General features: G+C 32.2%; 1 long non-coding RNA gene across 2 annotated transcripts; it reads right to left on the bottom strand.

Moving 5' to 3' along the window:
- Positions 1 to 2,170: 2,170 nt before the first annotated feature.
- Positions 2,171 to 9,372, bottom strand: LOC128552194 (uncharacterized). 2 transcript variants are annotated; one of them, XR_008369003.1, is made up of 4 exons: positions 9,283 to 9,372; positions 3,551 to 3,706; positions 2,876 to 3,050; positions 2,171 to 2,501 (listed from the first exon to the last, which is right to left on the bottom strand). It is a non-coding gene; the product is annotated as an uncharacterized LOC128552194 (long non-coding RNA). The 2 variants fall into 2 exon arrangements; XR_008369004.1 differs by having other exon boundaries at positions 2,876 to 3,018.
- Positions 9,373 to 13,285: the final 3,913 nt, after the last annotated feature.

The following is a 13,285-nucleotide window of genomic DNA, read 5'->3' as shown; positions in this document are numbered from 1 at the left end:
AATACTTCATAGTCAGACATTTATAAACTTTAAACATATAATGACTTTCAAGAAAAAGACATGATTATCCCATAAAAAAAATATTATGAACCCTAAATTGAACGTCTCACAGTTATCTTTAAATGGACAACATCTTTACCAAAAAATTCAGTCCAATACATGTTTAAACCCATTGTTCTTTACAGCTCCAAACATCAAATATTCACATGAAGTTATTCCCCTTTAAAATAGAATTCCATTTGTAAAGAATAAAAAATCCAATCAATTCTCAAACTTTCTAGAAAAGATGACCAATCTTATTATTCGAAATTTTCAGTACTCGCACATGATTGCAAATGCATCAAAACGAAACTGTGCAACATTTCTTTGCAAATGGTTAGATTTTAAAGGCTCTGAACTGTCCAAAAGTGAGGTCCCTTTTAGTGGTCCCTTTTCGGGATTTCTTTCTATGATTTTATGATGTTCTAACTTGAAGACTTCAAATATTCATCGAATCCCTAAGTTTTGGTCCATTTTTCTATGTCATTAGTTTTTTCTTTACATTCTTTCTTGGAAGTTTGGATCTACATATCTGAATTTAATCTTAAAACTGAACCATTACAATATCCACACAACTCTACCGCTCCTTTGAGCATTAACACCAGATTAACATAAGAGCCATTGCAAAGGGCTTGGTTCACTTACAGGTGAAAATGGCACAACATCAAATGTTGTTGAAATATTATTATAATGATCAACAACTCATAATGCAAAATCTCGTATTTTAATTCATTTGAAATTCTGCTGTTGCCATGGCAACCGATTGATTTTTTTTATGAAAACAGGAAAATCTCTAATAACAATTATATCAGAACGTATAATTAACATTCACATATGCTAAGATATAACCCTAAGCAACGCCTATAATTTGAGGCAAAAAAAATACGGTTGCCATGGAAACGGAGATAAAAATGAGAATATTTTCTATGTCTGTTTTTTATGGAATAAAACCAATTTATGTCATCTTTTTAGAAAAATAACATATGTAATTTGTTTGTGAAGATCATTATTCATAAATAATACAATATATTTCTGTTGCTATGGTTACAATTGCGTGGCAGTATATGCTTCAATGAGACAACAACGACGTTTCTGGTAACTTATTGTAGAGCACTTTCGGCATTTACCATTACATGTAAAAATAAAAAAATGCATCACTGAAAAGTGTTCCTCAAAAAATGTTGTTTTTTTCAAGAGATAATATAGAACAACATAAAAATGTTTCCATGGTTACGCAGTTAATTCAGTAAACATAATACTACATAATCTCACTTCACACACAGTAATAGTTTTAGAAAACTGCCTTATCAAATGTCTTGATCGTATCAAAAGAGTTAGATGATACTAACGGCAATAATACATAATAACATCTTCCAGTGTTTTAGAGGAATTTCACATTTATACTGTGTTCAGCCATACTTGTATACAGTTTGTCTATATTTAACAAATGCATAGTACTGTTGACACCATAAACTTGTTAATTCAATGTTTACATAAACTATATATAGTATAGTATTCAAATATATATGGATTTTTTTGGGGTCTAGTACATCTTTGAAAAATCAAAAACACGTTCAAATTAATTAGAATGTCAGAAAATACCAAATGAGCTGAGCTCTTCCTCTGTATAACTTTAAATGTTAAACACTTTTTTCCATTCATTCTTCGTTTAAAATGATTGAGTTCGCAATTGTAATGGCTTTGGCACTGCTGGTTTTGAGCATACATTGCTGTTGCTGCAAAGGGGCGCTATTTCATTATACAGATACCACTGTCGACTGGCATCCAGCTCAGGAATGGTAATACGGTTAGGAACTTTGCCTGTCATGCCAACCCCCTGCCTAAAAATATTAATCTCCGTCTCTGTGTTGAAGTTATAATCCTTGAAGATTATTATACCAGGTCATGCAGAAGACATTCTGTAATGATAAATGTATCAAATATTTAAGACAAAGAACATATAACCTTTTTTTTCAATCTTGAACAACAGCTGTCCATAAGACAGCCTACACATAATTACATTAAATAACATTTTAGAATTTTATTACAGTAATGACAACCTCTTTTCATGACAAAATTTCAACCATCGCACATATTCTACATCAAGTAAGGGCCATGATTTTGATCTCATTTTAACAAAGAGTTCTTAAACCTGATTAAGAAAAAACAATTACTTTATTACAATTATGTTATTTATATTGATCTGGCTTGCAGTTAGCTAGACACTCTTTAACAACACAAAAAGAAACAGAAAATGTGGTACTTTAATGTAAGTGGCCTCTTTACAGACATGATTTCTGCAGCACGTTTTATCAATATATGTACTTGATTATTAAGAAAAAACCTAATTGCTTAAAGAGGCTCAAGCCAAATATACCTAAACATGTTCAGGACTGAATTCTGTATGTCCGGCCTCCATCAAGTCATCATGTAGACCAATCATAACAAGCCACATTCCATAACTAAAATAACGGTACATTTAAACAATGAATTCTTAAACAAAAACTTTTAAGTAGCAACAGTGTAGTCCTTAGAATATAACATAGCATCACTTTATTAAAACAATTAAATGCCAGCTACACAGTTAAATTTCTAACATACACAGCTAATTCTTAATACAGTATGTTGTGTAAGTATGCAATATTCAAATTATAAATCAATGTTTATCAGTGGACATATGATTTTTTATTTACATAAAAGTATGCACATTATATATATAAACTGGAAACCAGTGATTTTTCAAACTGAAGTATATGATCACACTGCGAAATTAAATATTTCAACATCTAATTCTGTGTGCTTAATAAATATTTCTTTATTTATTGGGAATTCTTACCTTATTACAACACTTTTCTTATTTTGTCCACTACAATTGTCCATATGTAATGAAACATTCTTTTCTCCATAGCCATGATGCTTGAAGTGATGGTGGACCATAGATACCACACTGTTTGCTCCTCTTCCAACAGCAGTACTGTACTTTTCATACACTAGGTAGAAAATCTGAGAGCCTTAAAAACAAGAACAGTTTATAAGAAATGTATTAAGGTTCTCATCAAAAATGGAGTGAATCAACACTGACCAAACAGTTTATCATTTTTATAGATAATGCTTCACAACAACTTGTATTTATCAAAATTTAATTGAAATCCAATTCACAGTGCTTATGATATAGCATCTGTATTATAAAGCAATCCCATTTCAGGGATTTACAGAAAGTTCAGTGAAAAAAATACAACATAGAAATTAGTAAAATCAAGTCTTAACAGAAACAACTTCCTTTAGATAATTTCACTTAACAAAATTTCTGCAAAGGTGTCACTGTAAATTCCAATGTAAAATGTGCACTGTAGGCCTGTAGCTTTTATTCATATAGTCATGATTTGTTTGAAGACTGTGGAATTTAATTTAGTGATATATGAAATTTCATAGTTAAAATTGATATTGAAAAAGTGCATTTGAGGATACTGACACTGATATGAATGTAAACACTAACTTCTAAATCTTATACCTGCATGAGGATTCACAGCAACTCCAAAGAATCTGCATTTATGTGTTGGCTTAAAATACAAGGGCCCTACTTGCTGAGCATAGTATGGGTACAATACTTGTTGTGCATAGTCAAAACTGCAGTGAACCTTTATATTTCTTACTGCTGGAGGTTATCCTGAAAAATATAACCAAAGAATTCCTCATTTATTTAGTAGCCTACCAGCATGCTGTCTACCAGTAATGGCAGTAGTGAGAATGAAAAAAAGTAGTTTTTATTGTAAATTGCATTTAGAATTTTTTAGAAATTTTCAGGAGGTCTATTTTAGTTGCTATTACAACAAAATGTGACAATTTAAAACAACACTTTTCCTGTGTTATTGTACTATCATTTTCAATTGTCATAGATTCTACTGTATGTGCATAATTTTCATAGATTATACTGTATGTGCATAATGACCATGTAATTATTCAACAGTTCACATATGACATGTGGCAGTTTAAACTTGTAATATTCCTGTTCATTTACCTCTTTACAATTTCTAGATAGAAAATTTAATACAGAATGTACTTAACATAGTAGATGACTGACTGTCTTGGCTACAAGTATGTTCTGTCATCATGAAAATTGACAAATATACAGAAAAGATATTAAAAGTATTTGACAGCCGACAGTCGAATCGAAATGTCAACACGTAGACATAGTACTAGAGCCGTTTTTACGCAATCCAATAGCGCCGGAAGTAGAACATTTATGTCGACACCGGTTTCGTATTTCACGTGAAAACGGCTGAAAACTGAGAAGTTATCAACAAATTGTAAAGTTACGGATATCATGAGGATTTTTCATGCATTTAAACGGTAAGTATAATGTTTATGGATTATTTAATACAGTATGACAGTAAACTGCTACGCTTTAAATGGAATTTATGAAAGAAAAGTCGATAAGAAAATATTGACTTTCTACTTTCACTTTCATTGTCGCTTTTTAAACTGCCCAAATATGTTCTTTCTATTAATTTGTTTTTTCTTGTCTTTTGTATGTAGAGACATAATCCTATAGCAAATTATTGTGTGAAATTACAGCTTATTTAAAGTATATGTGATTAACTGGGCCTAAGTTTACCGATTTTTCCATTTACAATGACCTTTGACCTTATAATAGCTTATACTCTGTTCTATGTATTTTATAGCTGTAGTCAGAACAGAATGTAATTGAGTTAAAATGAATTTTCAAAATTAACTGTTGTAAATTGTAGGAATTGAATAACATTATATATTTATTATTTGTTATTAAAATATTATAATTACCCCATTTCAGACAGAAGTACAAGCGAACAAATGACACATTACAGTGGCTGCAGAAGCTTGAAAAGTTTAATACATAGAGCAGGGGCAGTCAAAACAAAGAGATAATGCTTCTATGTAATTTCTTTTTAACGGCAATTTATACAGGATGAAATGGTATCACATACAATGTTTTACAATTTACATGTACTTTTATCTCTCTGTATGATGTTGAGATTACACAAGTCAGTGACATCTAATTAACACAAACTATTGACCATTGATCTGTATAAGACAGCATTTGATAAAATGCAATTATTGAATGGCTTGCCTAACAGTATTCAAAAGAGCAAACAGTTGACAATTAACAGGCAGGCCATTCTTTTAAATGACATCATAAATAAACTTTCATAATTTGTTTTTCTTCAACTTCTGGGTTTAGGCTGAAAGCCATTCCAACCTACGAACTGGTAAATTATATAAGGAGTCATGTAATGATTTATGGATGGGATAAATTATACTTTTATGGACAATAATAATTTGAAAAAATAATATTTTTAAGATCAAGGTGTTCAGGTGATTTTATAAAGATGGTGTTATGGTTTTTGCATGATGAGTCTTTTCACATATTTTATTTTTTATATATTTCAGGGTGTCCTACATGTCTAGTCAGGTTGACAGAAGTGGAAGGTGGTCTAGTAGTACAATGATGTACGAATGATACCCTTTAATAAGTTTAACATGTCGAAGGTAATGTTATGCCAGTTATTAAAATTACATTCCCCTAAACATTTAACAATACACAGTGTAAATGTAATTAAAATGATTTTATGTAAGTTTCATGTAGGATAGTACAGCCAACCATTTTGAATTAAGAACTTTTGACTTGGGTAAAGATATCTATTCAGACTTCTTAAATCTTAGCCCTTCAAATGCTACAGGGATGAAAGATCTACTATTGCCAGCCACTAACCATGTTTCAAAGTTTTTAAACACACTATAGCAATAACCATTTTGTTAAAATATCTTGTTAATGCAATGTTTTCTTGATATCTGTCACTTGATGTTTTCAATGGATTATAGTCTTAATTAAATGTAAAGTCTGTATTTTTCAGTAACGGAATTACACAATTTGTGGGAAGTTGTTTCTTTATTTCAGTGTAAAATGTTCTGTAGATTCATATGATGAGAATGCCAGTGTTGATCTGACTGATTTAATTAAACACAGATACTGATACCTTCAGGTAATTGTTTACAATATTCAAAGAGTTACAATGTAATCCAGTTATTGATTTGGTATATATCACTTCAAGAGGCTTGTGTAAAGTTTGTTTCACAGGAGACCAATGGTCAAATATGATATAAACTTTACACTTGCAGTAAGAAATGATACAGTACCAAATAATAACAGACTTATGAATGTAACTTTCCAAATATCTTACAATTTTCTCCTGAAATTAATTCAAAAGGTAAACACAATTCTATTGTTGTAAGCTTAAAAAGATGAATGTAAGATATAAAATATGAAGTCTCAAGTGTAAGGTGTGTTATTTTCAAAAGAATTTAAGATATAGTATAAAATATAGCCTGCCATCATAATATTCCAAAATACAAAATATATGCAGGCTATATTGGAGTCACACATGTCTATCTGTCCACTTCATACCTTCTAAACTTTTTGAAGGATTTTCATAAAATTAACACCAGTTGTTAAAATGCAGAGTGCACACTGCATGTGACTACTTTAAAGGGAATTGGTAACAAGTGAAACAAATATAGGAAAGTCATTTGAGAAAGAAATTCGAAAATTGTATTATCGTTTGATAAGTGTGAATATTGGCCTGAAAAATATCCCACGGGTTCTCTCTGCAGTGTTTTCATTGGTAAAGATTGAGTTAGATGTATACCCTTGTGAATATCTAGGGCAAGCATAACCTTCTTCTTCCTATAAAAAGGATTGGAATGTTGCAGTATTGCTTTCATGTAGATCTATAATTAGAAATATATTTATATGACTTTTCCTCTTTAACTGCTTGGCGGATCTTTATTAAACTTGGCCCAAAGGTCTTATTTTAAATTTGTTAAAATTGGGACACTTTAACTGTTGCATATTTTTATATACCAAACACTAATGTTACTATTCATCTTTCAGTGTGTCATACATACATTTTAGGTCAAACAGTAAAGGTCAAGTGAGTGACTTAGGCTCACTATTGGCCTCTTGGTATATTCTACTAAAATGGGTCTTATGCATAAGATATATTGAAGTTTTATTAATCCAGTAACAGTTTGACTTTTATTCTACCTTCTATTTAGAAATATACGTATTTTGAATATTAAAGAGCTGCAGACATCTCGAATACAGAGTTACTACATTATGCATTTGTTTTTTCAGATATGCCTGTGAAATCTTCAGTGTCACCATTCAGCTATGGTTCAAGATCAATGTCTGCAACTTGCACAGTTTAGTATAGAGGAGCGTACTGAATAAATTTTGTTACATATTTGCTGTTATTGTAGGACACACATGTAGAAAGCATGTAAATGTGATTCAGAAACTCTGAGAATATGTAAACATTACACTCACTGTTATAATTTTCAAAATACTGTGTCTTGTAGTACTGTTTTGTCTTAGTTTATAGCACAGTATGTTCACAAATGAAACTTAAGATCACAGTGATCAGTATTTTTAAAGTCAGTAATTACTTGTATGGTGACAAAATGTAATTTCATGCAATACCAAAGTAAAATGTTTGATAATTTTTACTTTTAAAGTTGTAAGTTAAAAGGCTGGCATAAATTGTTTTTCTCCTTCATAAATCTAAAAAGTGATTGGTCATTATAATTGCAATATCTTTTTAGTATGACAAAGTTTATATTGAACTAAAACACCAATGGGCTGATCAGTACCAAGCATAGAGTTGTGCATATCGCTTTCATGTTCCGTTTCGCTGCACTGAATTGCAGCCAGAGCTAAAAATAGAAAAATAACCTTGTCGGCTTTCACAGGTCAAACTACTTAACAGACTTTGATGAAACCTCACAGGAGTGATCAGTACAAAACATATTTGTGCATATCGCTGACACTTTCCGTTTTGCTGCACAAAATAGCCGCCATAGCTAAAGGTATACATAGATGGGAGACATTTTTTGTCATAAAAACACCTAAAACACCTTCCAGTTTGCAAATGAAAAATGTATCGAACTTCTTACACTTGCAAATTGTAATAATTTGACTTTAAATGCACTGGTTCTATAAATGCATTTGGCATTTTTACAAAATTATTGCCCTTTTCTTACCATAGAAATATTTTGTGTAACTTGTTACCTCATTAAGCACCATAAGAGCAAAATGGTCTATGACTCAGAAATGTTGGCCCTTTCGTACTTTTCATGTGTATGTTTTCAGTATTTTATATAGTCATTACTTTTTGTTGTGCCAGTTTGCGTAAGTGAACATTTAGTTGTCCAAATGGTGTGCATGTGCCTGTCCTGATTTGTTTGTCTGGACAATATATATTATTGATTAGTCATCACGAAACTTTGCAAATTAATTTCCTTAAGTTCCCTGTCAATTTTGATAGTGGCATGGTTACTTTAGAATCACTACAGTGATGTAACCACTGTACTAGTCAAACGTTTCGTATTTCAGATTTTTATCACATTACAGGCTGCTGATCTTTAGCAGCCTTCATAAAACTTTATAAAATTTTCCAAAAATGTTGTATTTGGATTTGAATTGGCATTATTCAAACATTACGAAGTAGTACTATAAGGCAATATTTGACCTCTTGTCCAGTACTTTTTGATTTTCTCTGTTACTGTGAATTTGTCTTTTCCAAATTCCTAGAAATTGGTTGGGTTATTTTTGGTGAACTTATGTTTTTTATGAATTGTAGTTATGTTCTTTATCTCATGAAAATGTCCATTTTTATAAAATTTAAATTTTTACTGTCAACAAAGTGCAATATCACATATTTATCACTGTCATTAACATACTTGTACTATATTCATAAAACATTATATAAATCATTATATTTCATATAAACAGAATTAAATAAATATTTAAGAACATCAGTGTTTTCTAATTGCTAGATGAAACAGACCATAGGTCAAGTTAGGGTCAATTCTGACGCTTTATATGCAAATTGATAAGGGAGATAAATAGTACTGTCTTAAGTAACCAATATTTAGTTACACAGTTACCTTCCCTTTACACAAGTAGGACTATTTGTTGTTGATCATCATTCGAACATTATTCCATTACTAATGACAGAACACTGAAAACAGATGTTGTTGTATCAAGCAATTAGATCATATATAACAATATATACATTTTTATTCCATTTTTTAAATGTTCTTTAAATTAACACGGCCATCTGTTCGATACATCAACAAACGAAGCGGTCTGTCCATTCTGTTTTGCCTTAAATTACGAATAAATTTATAATGAAAATTAACACTTACCATAACAATTAATAAATCCGCCATGCACTTTAAATATCCGCGTATATTCAGAGCAATAACTGCATGTCTTCTCTGACCCAGTTTCACACAATGTATACACCGTTAATGGCGTGTTGTTTTCAAAGGGAAACAATTCGCTAATTCACTCATTATTTGTGATATTTCGCTACTAGTGCAATAACTAAATGTTGAAACGTTTAAACTTAAAAATCTTCGTCCGATGTTATTAATTTTAACACTAGTGGCTGTTGCTTGAAAAACAAATTAATGAAAAGAAATATCTAATAAAGTGACGTCAATTTCAACGTCATTTTACCGAAATCGAGGCTTGTGTCATTTGGGATAAAAATGTCATGGCGGGACAAATATTATCATTGAAAAAATAAATCGTAATAAAAGGTTAACTTCTCTGATTTTATTCTTTTAAATAATAATAGAAAAGACTACCTTGCCAATGAAAAAAATGACGATAATTCTACGTTGTTTACATCGTTGATAGCTGCTACAGACGCTATTCTTAACCGCAAAGAGATAAGAACGGAAAGAAAAATATGTCTCGGAAACGGACGTTTTTTTTTTTCGTTTTTGAATATGGTGACATTGCTCAACAGCGATGATTTTTGCACTTTTTGTTAGTTTTTAATGTACAAAGTAGTGGTTAAAATATTAAGACTGGTAAAGGATGCCGCCAAGGCGAAAATCAAAAATAAAGTCTCAAATTTCATAGAAAATGTACATTTTTTTGAAAAGTGGGTCAAGTTTGGAGTAATATATAAACACAACAACACATTATTTTTCAAAGTTATTTACTTATAATTGAAACACGGTGCTTACTTGTTACGGACAGCATATATATCATTGTAGAATAAGTATTGTATAATATGGCTAAATTCGGTGCCATTTACATACATTAGTGAACCAAGCTCTTTGTTGTTTCAACGAAGTTGGTAGGTGTACTGCAATATCGTCACCGGCTATCCGTACGGACGGAAAGCTCACATTGTCGAAATTATTAGCGGATCTTGCATTGTTTGATAACGGAAACTTTGGCAAATTGTCGGGCACAGAATTTACTAAAATAGGTTTGCCACACCCCAAACTGTAATAATTACTTAAACTATTATCAACATTTCTACTAGGTAGAACTTGTGCCTCTCTCATGAGCTGTCCAAAATCTATGAATGCATCTACTGGCATTATCCTGAAGCATTTGGTCATCTACGAGTCCGTCTAACTCCTCCGCCGTTCGTTTCCTGCCTCTGCCACCATTTCTCTGGTAAATGACATTTCCGGCGGGTTCACATCTCAACTCTGCGGCGGTCTCACGTCTCGCATTTCTGGCGGGTTGGTGCCTCGCATTATCGGCGGGATCCTCTCTGGCCTCCCTGGCGTGCCCCGTCTGCCATTTCTTACAGACTGTCTTCTCACGTTGCCCGCGGGTTCCTGTCTCGCCACTTCCGCAGGTTCTTGTCTAGCGTTCCTGACGGGTTGGTGCCTGGCATTTCCGGCGAGCTCCCCTGTCTTGGGTCTACGTCAGGTTCTTGCCCCACATTTCTCAAATGCTGGCGTCTCAAATTGCCGGCGGGCTTCTGTCTAGCCCTAAGTTTACCTCTGCCACGTGGCATCTTGCTAGAAAATGTAGCTATCCGGCGACTAACTCGTACAAACAAAAAAATCTACGCCAATTTTCCTGTTATATATATATTGGTATTTTGGGTTTGGTTCCCGAACTGGTTTATCTTTATGCTACGCTTATAATAGACCTGGAACCAAAGCCGGTTTTGTTTCACAAAGACTGTTTAGGTATAGATACGAGACGATAAACCGACGATTTCGTGAAAAATAAAAGTAATTATTTTAAAGATAAAATAATTGATAATATTAGTCAGTCATGTAAACAATCCCAAGAAGAGATTTTTTTTTCAATATTGGAATTATTTTTAACTGCATTTACAGTATCATAAAATGTAGCAAGTTTTGTCAAAATGTATAATAAAGTTTATTATACACTTTAACAAAACTTGCTACATTTTATCTGTATTGAAAACAAGTTTTATCACATCTTGGTAGCAAGTTTTGTCAAACGAAATTATCCCGCCATTCCAACGATATAAACAGGGGGTTATCTTATTCACATAAAAAATACTTAAAGGGAAAGACAACGTTGTTCGCGGCCATTTTGTTGCCATGGCAACAAAAAACAAAATTATGGGTTTATCAAATTTTAGATACACATTTGAACTGCATTTACTTATTAATGTATAATAATTTCTTTACTTTTTCCATCTATAACGAAATAAAATTATGTTTTACACCTTACACCCAAGAAACATATGAAAATTAGTCTTTTAAAAGGTTATTTGCTAATTAAAGTATTCAGCAGTGTGTAAGTGGCGTCATAAACACATCAAAATTGCTTCCGCTATTATCAGCCATTTTCTTAAATTTCAAACTGCCATATCTTTTTCACTAGTTGTCCGATTTTAAAAATTCTTTCAGCGTTATGAAAGGCTTGATGATTGCTCTTATATAAAATTAACTTATTTTCAGGCTTTCCTTACCCCTTAAAGAAAGTATTACTTTTCATATGTTTTTCATTTTTGGTGGAACTAAAATAGCTTTTGAAAAAATATTATTAGTTATAGCTCAATATGTTTCGATTTATGGAAGGCTGTACACGCCATAATGTTTGGTGGTCTAACCTGCTATATACGAGACATGTCCTTCAACGCTGCCGTATCCGATCTTGAAAACGAGGTGAGAACGTTTACCACCCACTGATAACAATACATTTGTTGGCATCATAATCCTCTGTAAAAAGAACCAGTATATGTAAATGTACGTTTACTTTTGCAAAATAGTTTGCTAATGAGTAAAAGTATTAGACCCTGGAGAAGTAAGAGGACCGGACTATTAGAGTTTGGAGACATATATCGTAATGGAGGGTAGCTTGAGTGCTGCTTCAAAACAAAAATGGACATCTGATTGTGAAATTTCTACACGATGGTGGTGAAATACCTCCTAAAAAGTTTTGAAAAAGTACTCGAGGTAAAGTTATTTATGTTTAAGCTAATGCTGTAATAATTCAGAATGCTATTATCTGATCTACTGATCTACATATCTGAATGACATAACAACTATGAATTGATAATTTTTTGTGGCATAATCTGAAACTACAAAGTATTGTAGAATAGTTTAAGTACGGTGGCCACTGCGTTCAGGCGTGTCTGTGTGTTTTAAGGGTGCTAACACGGAATAATGACAAATAATAAGTGCGCTAAACACAACAAAACGGGTTTTCTCTTGTTGGCGCTAAACAAACGCAACAACACGTCAGAATGGAAAAGCAGAAATCAGCCACAATATCTAAATATTTGCACTGACCACCAAATCGTACAACCAAAAAGGAGAAACTTTTGAATATCTATATTTCTTCAGAAGGCTGTGAAACTTGGTTACTGACAGATTATAGGCTATGAAAACACATGTGAATTAGGTTTTTACTATTTGTTCTATCAAAATTGAAACGCGTGTGTTTTCAATTTTACCGCAAGTAAAGTGTGTTAATATTAAACGGTTATTAAATACGAATTCCTCCGTGATGTATTGGTCAAGAAGTATTTATTGCCGAGGCTGCCTGGGTTCGACTCTTGACATGTTTTTTCTTGATTTCACATTCTTAAAAGAGGTTAGAAACAATAACTTTTATTTAAAAAAAGACCATTCAGCCAAAATCTGGAGTCCAGACCCTCTGTCATTTGGGCTTTTTTTGTAAATTTAATAACATAAGATGTATGCAACCGCTTTTCGAGGTAATTTATGACAAAAAATTGATTGTGGGTACGTGTATTGTGTATACGGCGTTTGCAAAGAACAAGCACAGGGTAAGTATGTGATAACCAACTGGAGCTCGTGTGCTTTCAGGTTGTTTACCTTAATATTCACCATATCAAAACAGAGGAACCAGGGTAAATACAATGAGGTAAATACACTATCGAACATC

This window comes from Mercenaria mercenaria, unplaced genomic scaffold (genome assembly GCF_021730395.1).
Source record: "Mercenaria mercenaria strain notata unplaced genomic scaffold, MADL_Memer_1 contig_2131, whole genome shotgun sequence".
NCBI classification, from domain to species: Eukaryota; Metazoa; Mollusca; class Bivalvia; order Venerida; family Veneridae; genus Mercenaria; species Mercenaria mercenaria.
Note: the sequence above shows the minus strand (reverse complement) of the source record. Positions and strands in the feature narration are given on the sequence as shown.